This window comes from Spermophilus citellus, assembly GCF_964194105.1.
Source record: "Spermophilus citellus genome assembly, chromosome: 4".
Lineage (NCBI taxonomy): Eukaryota > Metazoa > Chordata > Mammalia > Rodentia > Sciuridae > Spermophilus > Spermophilus citellus.
In genome coordinates, this window is record NC_138185.1 from 94480907 (window position 1) to 94492683 (window position 11777).

General features: G+C 34.6%; 1 pseudogene across 1 annotated transcript; it reads right to left on the minus strand.

Moving 5' to 3' along the window:
• Positions 1–4957: 4957 nt before the first annotated feature.
• LOC308648159 (holocytochrome c-type synthase-like) lies at positions 4958–7886 on the minus strand (annotated as a pseudogene). The gene is made up of 2 exons: positions 7857–7886; positions 4958–5646 (listed from the first exon to the last, which is right to left on the minus strand). The product of its transcript is annotated as a holocytochrome c-type synthase-like (transcript).
• Between the last annotated feature and the right edge of the window lie 3891 nt (positions 7887–11777).

The window sequence follows — 11777 nt, forward strand, 5'->3', positions numbered from 1 at the left end:
TTACCAAATATTTTCAAAAAAATCAATTTTTATTTTGTTTTTCATTACAGTGGTTCTTCACTAAATATTCTAGGATTTGGCTTCCTGGTAAGACCCCCCCCCAAAATCCTTCCCCCTCCCATTCTCTCCCACCCCTCTTCCCTATCTAGAATTCGGATGAATTCTACTTTTACATTTTAATGAAGCTAAATTTATCAATTCTTTCCTTAACTTCTTTCATATATTAAGAACTTTCTCTCTGCCCACCCTTGTGTCTTAAGGATGTTCTCCTGTGCTATTTTCAAAGTTTTTTGAAATATTGCTGTACATATTTAGTTTTGAATCCAGTCTGGGAAATGAGGTGGAAATTAATAGTTTTTTTCACATGGATAATTAATCATTCTTCCATAGTTTGATTACATTGCTGATCTATACTACAAATAAATCTTAACTTTCCCTCTATCCAAGGGCTGAGATTTGTATTGTGTTCTTCTTGTCATATTGCCTGTCTCAATGCCAAAATTACACTGTATTGATTACTGTAATTTTACAAAAATTATTGATTCCTTCTTCACCTAGTTCAACTCTTAAAACAAATTAGCTATTCTTGTCCTTTCGTCTAACATGAATATTAAGGATATTTTTCAAGTTCTACATAAAATTCTTATGGATTTTAAAATGGAATTGCATTGAATTTACAAATCAATTTGGAGACAATGTTTATATTTGCTGTACTGAGCCTTTTTATCCAAAAACATATTTTTTATTCAGAATTTCTTCATTTATTTGGGATTTCCTTCATTTTAATGATACTTCATATTCTTTTAAATTATCTTGTACATTTTCATTGGATTTATCCTTAGGAGATTTACTGTTTTGTGGTTTTTATAAAAAGTCTGGTTTTTGTATTACTTTCCTGATTGTTTGGAGTGTTATTGATTATCTTCAGCTTTATATCCAAAAATACGAATCACCTCACAAACTGATATTTACATTTTATATTGTTTCATTACCAGAAATAATATTATCTCTTAGATTTTGTGTATATATAAATATGCCCCACATTTCTTCCCAGTCTTCATACTGCTTAGGTTTTTGTTTTTTTCCATTGTACATTAAGAGAGGAACCCCTAGTGCATTATTGAGTACAGTGGTGATATAAAATATATATTCTCCTTGACTTTGATGATGAAATCTTGCCAATAAACATGATTACTTTAGGCTGTGAACATTAGTTAAGAAAAGTTCAGTTCTATCCCTAGTTAATTGATTTCTTAAAAAATCATAATGAAAGCTGGGGTTGTGGCTCAGTGGCAGAGCACTCACCTAGCACATGGGAGACCTGGGTTCAATCCTTAGCACCACATAAAAATAAATAAATAAGATAAAGGTATTTTGTCCAACTACAACTAAAAAATGAATATTTAAAAAATGATCATATTTGGGCTTATCAACAAAATGAGTCTATAGTTGTATCTTTTTTCTGATCTCAAGATTACACTTAGTTTGAAGCTATATGGCTTTTCCTATTTTCCCATTCCTTGAAATAATGTATATAAGTCAGAGATTATCTGTAACTTAAAAGTAAAACATGGCAGTAAAATCATTAATGCCTGGTAACTTTTGGGTGGAAAAGACAGTTTAAATCACTGATTTAATTTCTTTAACAACTATTAGACAATTTGTGTTCTCCAATTTTTCACTAACTTTAAATTTTATTTTAAATTTTAAATAAATAATTTATTTTATCTATATTTTTAAGTCTGGGGCTTAAATTTGTTTATAAGTAATCTTTTTTGACTTAAAAGAAAACTGTAGTAAATCCCCCTTTATTAATGTTTTTATTAATGCATTACAGAAATACTAATTGTAAGATTCATTTGGACATTTATAATGCATATAACATAATTTTTTCATTAGATTCCCCTATTTGGATACTGTTACTATAAATGGTTGCTTTTTGTCTTTTTTTGGTGATTTTTAAAAAATTGTTGCAAGTTACTGGTTTATTAATTTAACTTCTTTATTGAAGTATCATATATCGCAAGGAAATCATACATGCATAGAATTGGATTTCAGTTCACATTTCCTCCCTCTTAATTCCCCTCCTTTTTTCCCCATTCTCCTTCTACTACTGATTTATTTTTTATTGTTTTTTTCTAGTTATACATAAATGTGAAATTCCCTGTGGTATATTTTTACATGCCCATAGCATGATTTTTAAAAATTCATTCTATATTTCCTCCCCTTTCTCACCCCTCCTCTCTCCTTCTCAATTTCATGATCATTTTTATTAATTTTTTTCAGATAATGGGTTTTGGTTTTGTTTATACCCTCTTCTATTCCTAATCCAATCTTATTTTTAATATATTTTATTTCTTTTTTTTTTTGGGGGGAGAGGTGTGTACCAGGGATTGAACTCAGGGGCACTTGACTGCTGAGCCACATCTCCAGCCCTATTTTGTATTTTATTTAGAGGCAGGGTCTCACTGAGTTGCTTAGTGCCTCACTTTTGCCAAGGCTGACTTTGAACTCTCCATCCTCCTGTCTCAGCCTCTGAAGGCACTGGGATTACAGGTATGTGCTACTGGGCCTGGCAATATATTTTATTTCTTAAAAAGGCATTTTGTGTTGTAAATTAACCTCTAACTTTAGTTGTTTCTTATGTAGTGCATTCATTGCTGTTTAGTGCTAAGTATAATTTCTAGTATGATATCTTCTTTAACAATTGAAGTTTCCAAACATGTTTCCTGACCTTTTGTGGTTGATTTGAAGCTAAACTTACTCTTGTCATAAAATGTTTCTAAATGTTAACAATTCTTTAAAACTTATTGTTTTCCTTCATTATTTAATTCATGACCAATAGTTTAAGATATTTTATGGTTCTTGAAAAGAATTTATATTTTCTATCAGAGCAGACATAGTCTTTTATATAAAACTTTTAGATCAAGCTTATTAATTTTATGTTTTATAATAGAAAAAATTACTGGAACCCATTACTTGTAGGCAAGGATATATTCTATAGTATTGCAGAAGAGAACAATAGGTAACTTAAGCAACTGATTGATAAACACTCAAGCTTCCTTGGGCTGCCAGTGGATAACCCTGAGGCATGTTCTACTCACTCTCCCAGTGTTCCACAGTGGTAGCTGGCTTGATAACACATCTCTAACTGACTTTCTTCCCTTCCTTTTATCATGTCTCCACTTCCCTGCTAGTGTTTCTTGGGATCACCTTTCAAATAAACTATCTGCCCTTGCATTGTTTTCCCAACTTGTGCTTTTGGGAAAACCAACCCAAGATGTCTAACTTTCCTTTGGTTAATAAGGTCGTATGTATCATTTCCCACTTTTCATTATAATTTTTATATATTTTCCCCTCTTCTTTTGTGAGAAGTACATAGTTCACTTTTTAAAAAATCAACCTGGAAATTTTTGTCTCTTAAAAGTTTAATCCAGAGGTTAACCAATTACTCCCATAGGCCAAATCTGGCCTGAAACCAGATTTTTATATGGCCTGCAAGCAAAGAATGGTTTTTACATTTTTAAAGGGTTGCAAAAACTGTATGTGATTTAAAATGCCTAAAATATTTATAATCAACTTTTACAGAAAAGTTGGTCCTTTGCCAGCTCCTAGTTTAATACACACATATTTATTATGATTGCTGACATACTGTATATATTGCTAACAGTTACAATTTTAATACTGTTTCCCTTGCACTTTTCTCCTTTGCTATTTTCTGTTGGGTTGAAAAAAGTTTTTGATCTTTTTCTTCTCCTTGCCTTATCAACTAGGAAGCAATAGATGCCATTATTTTTGTTGTTATTGTATTTTTTGTGGGGTTTTTTTAGGATAAATTAAATGATTTAATATTATTAACACTTAAAAACACAGTCACTTGTAACATGCTGATATAATTAGAACAACCAGTTTGGGGGTTACTGATACAAGAATTTCAACAACCATCTTAGAGCCTCCTTAAAACATAAAAATTGAGAAAATGAATTGATGCAAGCATACTACATCTCAGAAAAATACTCTTATTGTAAATATTAATACTCAGCAAAATATAATCACTGATATTGTGTCTTGAGCCAGGTTTTTAAATTTGGGTTAGGCCAGTGGGGGTGGGGGGAGTTCCCAATGGAAGAAGGACAATGAGGAGAACTGTTTTGGGGGAGCAGAGTTATATAACAGAACAACAGAAAAATATTTTTAAAATGAAAATATATGTTTCAAAGCATATGCATCAGAATCCCATGGTAAGTTGAAACTTTTTTAACAAGTCCCCAGTATGAAAAATGCATATTAATGAGAATTTAGAGAGCCAAGACACATCTTAGTCTTGCTGAGTGCAAGGGTATGGCTTTGCATTTTGTTCAGTGTCACTACTAAATTGTAGGGACTTTAGAAATGATGATCTATTTTTAAAAAGATATTGCTTATTTAAAATAAACTATTTTAGTTAAATGATTTGACCAGGTAACAGCTCACAGGCATCACACTGACTTTCAGGTTTTACCTCTCAAATTTCCTGAGAAATCAGTAAGAAAAATGAAGCTTTCCTCACCTCAGTTTTCTAGATGAATACACAGGCAATATTGCAGTTAAAGGACAAACTGAGGAATTCCTCTTACTTAAACCAAATGGGAAGAAAACTTAAAACAATCTGCTATAAACTGCAAGACAAAATGCACCTTAAAACTGAACAGAGCATGGCTCCTTGACTAAGTAAAGGACGAAGCGTGATTATCCACTTGAAGTTCCCATAACATCATGAGTGCAATTCAGTTTTGGGAAAATGGTTTAATGTATCTCTCAGAAACAAAATAGTTTATACTTTGCATAATAAACAAAACAGTGCTTATGATGCCCAGTGAACCTTCATTCTGTCCTATACTTCTGAAAGCAAATCCAAGGTGGGGTGGCCATCCAGGACAGTGAACGGGTAGTCCTTAATGACTTTGCCCCCCTGGTACTACTCAATACCATATGTAACTTGTATGCCAAAAACGTTGATGATCCAATCATGTCTGTCGAAAGGCAACTCATACTCCACCCAGGAACGAATTCTTGCCTTTGGTGAATAGTCTTTTGCTTTCCCTTCAAATCAGATAACAATGGACCACAAGGATACTTCAAAATCTCTCTCCACGCCTGTGCATTGTTCTGACTGTGAATTCTGATGGTATTACACATATTTTTCTGATTAGTATCCTCATCCTTCCACTTCCACCCTTTCCTAAACTTTTCATTCCAGAGCATCAGTTAGGAAGGATAAACCCGTGTTTTCTCTAAATCTGCTCGTGGAGTGGATGACTCCTCTCTGGCGGTAGACAATGCAAAGGGCTGATCTGGAGCCGGTGTTTGGTTAGGTGGTGGCATCAGATTTGAAGGATTCATGTTCTCCTTATTCTTAGCAGCAGAGCTGGCAATGGGACACACTGTACGTACTCATATGCAGGATCTTGGAGGGCAGGCAGAGTATGTTTTGCTCTCAGAGCCTGGACCAGAGGGTTCTGTACTCTTCCTAGAGCCTTTCATTTTCCCTTCATGTATCAGCCATCCTGAATTTGAGGATGCTGTCTGAAGATCTGAATTATTTGAGATATGAACAGGAACAATAGGAGTAGAGGGTGACAAACCCAAGATAGAAATCAATTTTGCCTCAAAAAAATTTTAAATTTCCAGCTGATTCCTCCCCATTGGCTAATTCAGGCTGCTGGCCCCGCTCCTAAGCCTCTAACCCAAGCCAGTGGACAGAGACCTGTGGCGGTCCTGCCTTCCTCTCACTGCATCACCGCTGTCTCCTAGATGTTATTATTTTTTTTTTTTGCGATCACAATTAAATCTTAACATAAATTCCTACCTATAAATTTTTAAGCAAAATTTAAAATTGTTCAGCATTTTAACCTCTTCCTGTTAAGCATTTCAAATTGTTATTTAGAGTTATAGTTTTTATCAATTTGATCATTCAGATTAAAGGTAGTATTACACCAAAAATTATATAACATTAGTTGATAGACTTTTATTTCTATTGATATCTATGTTCACTGTAATCTTAGATTCCATACTTTCTCTCTAGCTTCCTCCTATTTTAAAATAATTCTCCAGTGAGAACCTGTGATTGGCTAATCATTTAAGTCTGTGTAATTATGAAAATGTCTTTGTTTTGTAGTTTTGATGGGTATCGAATTTTAAATTGAAGTTAATTTCTCTGAGTTCTTGAGCACATTACTGTCCTCTTCCATCTATTGAAATAATGACAAGTCTGAGGACAATCTATTGAGGGCCCCTTTGCATAGAATCTTTATTTTGTCTCTGATAGATTTTAAGATTTTTCTGCTTGTTCCTTATATTCAGTTTCGCTATGTTATAAACTTAGTCATTCTGCATTTTACTACTGTAATTTTAATATGAGGATTCATACCATCTTACAATTCTGGAAAATCTCAACTGCAATATATTTAAACAGTGCTCCCCCATTCCCTTTTTAAATCTCTTATTCAGCATGTAATATAGAACTTCTATTAATTTATGTCAAAATACTTACTATGCACACAAGATTATGACAATAATGTCCTTCCAATTCCAAATGAGTAACTAAGATAAAATACAAATAGGAAAGCATTTATTCTTTCCTTAAAGCAAAATGTTAATTTAGGTATATACTGAATCACATTATTTTAAACCAGGAGCAATCAGACTATAAGTTAGATTATTACAAAATCACATTTATCACACAGTAAGGCTAAAAATAAAATTACACATTGAATTTGATAAACTAAAAATCAGAAAAATTTCTGAGTCCTGAAACTTGTGACATTACTTAAGTATGATTTCAAAGTATTTATATGAATTCTCTAATTTTTGAATTCTGAAGTCATTAAAGAACTTATTGATACATACTCAGAGTAAAAAAACTTTTACACTCTGTACCTATATTTTTGTGTATGTTTATACATGTATGTATATACATGCATATATGTATAAATGAATGCATGTATATGCATGTATATATGTATTTGTGTATATATGTGTGTCTGTATGAGTATGTATATCCTACATAAAATGACACTCTCCAGAGAGCCCCTTAAGTTTTCTACATAATAATCATTATAGCAATTTTCTACATAACAATCATGTGGTATATTGTTTATTTTTTTTTTGTATTCTTCCTCTAAAATGCCCTTCCATAAAGGTAGAGACTTTTGGGTCATTACTATATTGCTTGGAATATTTCCTAGTATATAGTTTCTTAAGTATTTGTTGAGTTAATGATGGAGTTCATATATATTTTAAGTCAAACCTTAGTTTGACTTAAAATAGAGAAAAATAGATATTTCCATGAAAATTATATGAGATAGGAGAGTCAGCAGTATATGGGGGCCCAGATGGACCACAGATATTGAGGAGCAGTATACATCTCAAACCAAGGCAAAACAAATTGGGCAATGGTACAAACAGAGGATGCAACCTGCTCTTGTTCTAGACACAGCTCAGGTTAATTGTGGAAAGATTCGAGAGTAAAGCTGGCCAAATGATTGGGGGCATACCAACTGGTTCAGGATTAAGCTTAGATGCTTAGATAAAGTATATGAAGCACCTGTAGGTGGTTGCTCTAATAGAAACATGATATGTAGGGTACATCCTTCAACAGGTGCCAATTCCATTCAGACTACTACTTAGCATGGCAGATAAGGTCTTTCATGCTCTGGTCTCCACCTGTCCTCCTCTTCCACCATCATTGTATTATTACTGTGTTATTGCTCCATTTATGAAATAATCATATTTCTCTGAACTAAATCTTCATGATTCTCGCAGACTTTGGCCCATTCTTTTTCTTCTGCACAGAGTATTTTGTCCTGTCTCCTTACCTTCTCTTCCCTCTTAGGTCTCTTAATCATCTTCTACTTTTCCTTTAGAGCTTTGCTTAACCACAGGCACTACTTGCATGTGTTTGCTCCTCCCCAAGGTCAGGTATAGTGCCTTTCTGTTGTGTTTCCACAGCACATTCTTTTTTTTTAAATTGTTTTTATTTTTTTAAAATACATGACAGCGGAATGCATCACAATTCTTATTACACATATATACCACAATTTTTCATATCTTTGTTTGTATATAAAGTATTTGACACCCAATTCGTGTCTTCATACACGTACTTTGGATAATGATGTCCATCACATTCCACCATCCTTGCTAATCCCCTGCCCCCTCCTTTCCTTCCTACCCCTCTTCCCAATCTAGAATTCGTCTATTTCTCCCAAGCTCCCCCTCCCTACCCCATTATGAGTAAGCCTCTTTATATCAGAGAAAGCATTTGGCTTTTGGTTTTGGGGGATTGGCTAACTTCACTTAGCATTATCTTCTCCAACGCCATCCATTTACCTGCAAATGCCATGATTTTATTCTCTTTTATTGCTGAGTAAAATTCCATTGTGTATATACACCACATGTTTTTATCCATTCATCCACTGAAGGGCATCTAGGTTGGCTCCACAGTTTAGCTATTGTGAATTGTGCTGTTATAAACATTGATGTGGCTGTGTCCCTGTCGTATGCTGTTTTAAGTCCTTTGGATGTAGTCTGAGGAGAGGGATAGCTGGGTCAAATGGTGGTTCCATTCCCAAATTTCCAAGAAATCTCCATACTGCTTTCCATATTGGCTACACCAATTTGCAGTCCCACCAGCAATGTATGAATGTACCTTTTCCCTCACATCCTCGCCAACACTTATTGTTGTTTGTCTTCATAATAGCTGCCATTCTAACTGGAGTGAGATGATATTTTGATTTGTGTTTCATTGATTGCTAGAGATGTTGAATATTTTCATATATTTGTTGATTGATTGTATATCCTTTTCTGAGAAGTGTCTGTTGAGGTCCTTGGCCCATTTGTTGATTTGGTTATTTGTTTTTTGGTACTTAGTTTTTTGAATTCTTTATATACTTTAGAGATTAGTGTTCTATCTGATGTGTGAGGGGTAAAAATTTGCTCCCAGGATGTAGGCTCTCTGTTCACCTCACAGATTGTTTCTTTTGCTGAGAAGAAACTTTTTAGTTTGATTCCATCCCATTTATTGATTCTTGGTTTTAATTCTTTCATTATAGGAGTCTTATTAAGGAAGTTGGAGCCTAATCCCACATGATGAAGATTAGGGCTTACTTTTTCTTCTATTAGACACAGAGTCTCTGGTTTAATTCCTAGGTCATTGATCCATTTTGAGTTAAGTTTTGTGCATGGTGAGAGATAGGGATTTAATTTCATTTTTTTACATATATATTTCCAGTTTTTCCAGTACTATTTGTTGAAGATGCTGTCTTCTCTCCAGTACATGTTTTTGGCAACTTTGTCTAATATAAGATAATTGAATTTTGTGGGTTAGTCTCTTTGTCCCCTATTCTGTACCATTGGTCTACCAGTATGTTTTGGTGCTTGTACCATGCTGTTTTTGTTACTAGTGCTCTGTAGTATGGTTTAAGGTCTGGTATAGTGATGCCACCTGCTTCACTCTTCCTGCTAAGGATTGCTTTAGCTATTTAGGGTCTCTTATTTTTCCAGATGAATTTCATGCTACAGCACATACTTACTACATAAGTGCATTTACCATATATTCCTGAAGTTGCCAACTTTTGTGGCTATCTCCCCAGCCAGGCAGTATTATCCTCTGGGGTTTGTTCAAAGATGAGTTCCAGCACCTAGTACAACAACTGACACACTGAAGACACTTGGTAAACACTTACTGAATAAGCGATGAGTAAAATTAGTGACTGAATGAATGTGGCAGGTCCAAGAAGACAGTCGGAATACAGCAGCCTAAGAGGCATGATGATGCAATTGGTTAAGTCTCAATAGTAACAAAGAAGGGGGTGTGTTTGGTTCCGCAGGTATCAGAACCTTAGAGATGAGTGGAAGACCTCAGTATCACTTTGTGGTTGTGTTAAGAAATGGTAAGTCAAAGACAGGTTAAAACCATCAAGTGGCCAGAGTTGTCATTAGAAATTCCAGCTTTACCTTTCTGGTCCTTTCACCAGTCCCTGAAAATGGCAGTGCCTTATTTTCAGTGACACCAAGCATCAAATTCCCTCCTTGTCTTTCTCCTTTCTACAACACCATCTCTATAGACATCTTATTTGTGGAATTTAAAGCACTGATTGGTATAGAAGGAGTCATGGATTATTTGAACTTCAGAATGTTCTCAGAGACTCTGGTGTTTTGACCCATAAAAGGCTACCTGCACCTCTACTGACTGGTCTGATGGGTGTGGGTTTCATTCATTGCTAAGTGGAGAATCAAGGACCCTCCCAGGAGGACATAAGGTTAGCCTGGGAGACACACTGAGGTGTTAAAGAGGTAACTGTTTGCTATAATTTCAGTGATTGAATCTGATCTTTAATGATACACAAATTATATATATTTTTCCACCAGCCAGAATCCATTATTATTCTTTTGAGCCAGCTGTTCCCAGGGCTTTGTTCCCTATAATAGAAGGGATGCCTTGAGATTATACCTTGTCAATCCTACATCTACAGAAATCTATACTGATACTAATTAAGGGACTCAATTCTCCTACAAAAACCCCTCTGTGACAAAAGTATGTTTGGGTATTGCCTAATGCACTCATAATAAATATATACAGCCGTAAATCACAGCACGGTCCTGGTAGCCTGTTATTTGAAGTAATTGTAGATTGCAAGTGGACATTTTAAAGAGAAGCTTACAAGTTAGTTGTACTTTCTGGTAGTAATTACCTCCCACAAACATGACTCACTTAAGCAGCTTAAATGCAAGAGTTGGGTGTCCCAAAATCAACGGTCTTATAAATAAATCTCTGAATCATGAACTGAAGGCATAAATGTTTAAATATTTCTCCCTGATCTCAAAAACAGCTTCAGAGTTGAGATTTTTTTAAAAATGCATTAAAATATCAAGGTAAAAAATAAAATCAAAAAGCAAGAAAGACCATGGGAGTCTCTGTATACTGTGATGAGGCTCTCTTCACTTTGGAAGTCAACATCCTTTCCATAAGACTCACACTCCAGCAAGCAGAGTGTACGTGCATTTTCTTCAACTCAGATGGGGAGAGCTGCTATTTGTTTAAATGAAGCCCGTTTGTTTTTCTTTTGAAATTGTACTCACAGGGCAGACTTTTATGGTAATGTAGCAACATGAATGTTTTGGATGGGACTTCCCAGGAGTCTCACGGGTAAGAGAACATATAACTGAAGAATTGTGGCTGTGTCAACTAGGAATGCTGAAGAGAGAACAATCCATGCCAGAAGGAGACGTTCATTTTTTTGGAATGCTTACTCAAAGACTTTGTGTATCCCAGTGAGATTTGGTCTTCCAATTGGTGAAACTTATTGTTAAGAAAAATATGAAAAAAGTACACTCTGAAATTATTAACAGAAATTTAGATGCTGACATCATCCACCCACTTGGTTCATTTTTTTTTTTTTGAGCAAGAAGTCCTAAAGTTTTATTTGTGGTTCATCATGAAGGAGCTAAGTTAGATGACTATTCTTTTCTTGATATATCCATATATTTTAAACTATAGTATCAATTACCTGCTTGGATCTGAGGGTAAAACTGAGAGAATTCTATCATCCGTGTTTAAAATCTGAAATCACACGTCCACCTACCTCTGATTTTTCTGCCTGTTCAAAATAGCCATGTGGTAGCCAACTTATCACTGGATTCTACAGAATGTTCAGGGTCAAAAGAAAACTGCTTTTACAGGAAGACTTTTTCAGTATTTTTTTCTGAATCTGTGTCTATTTTGTTCCCAGTTATTTTCA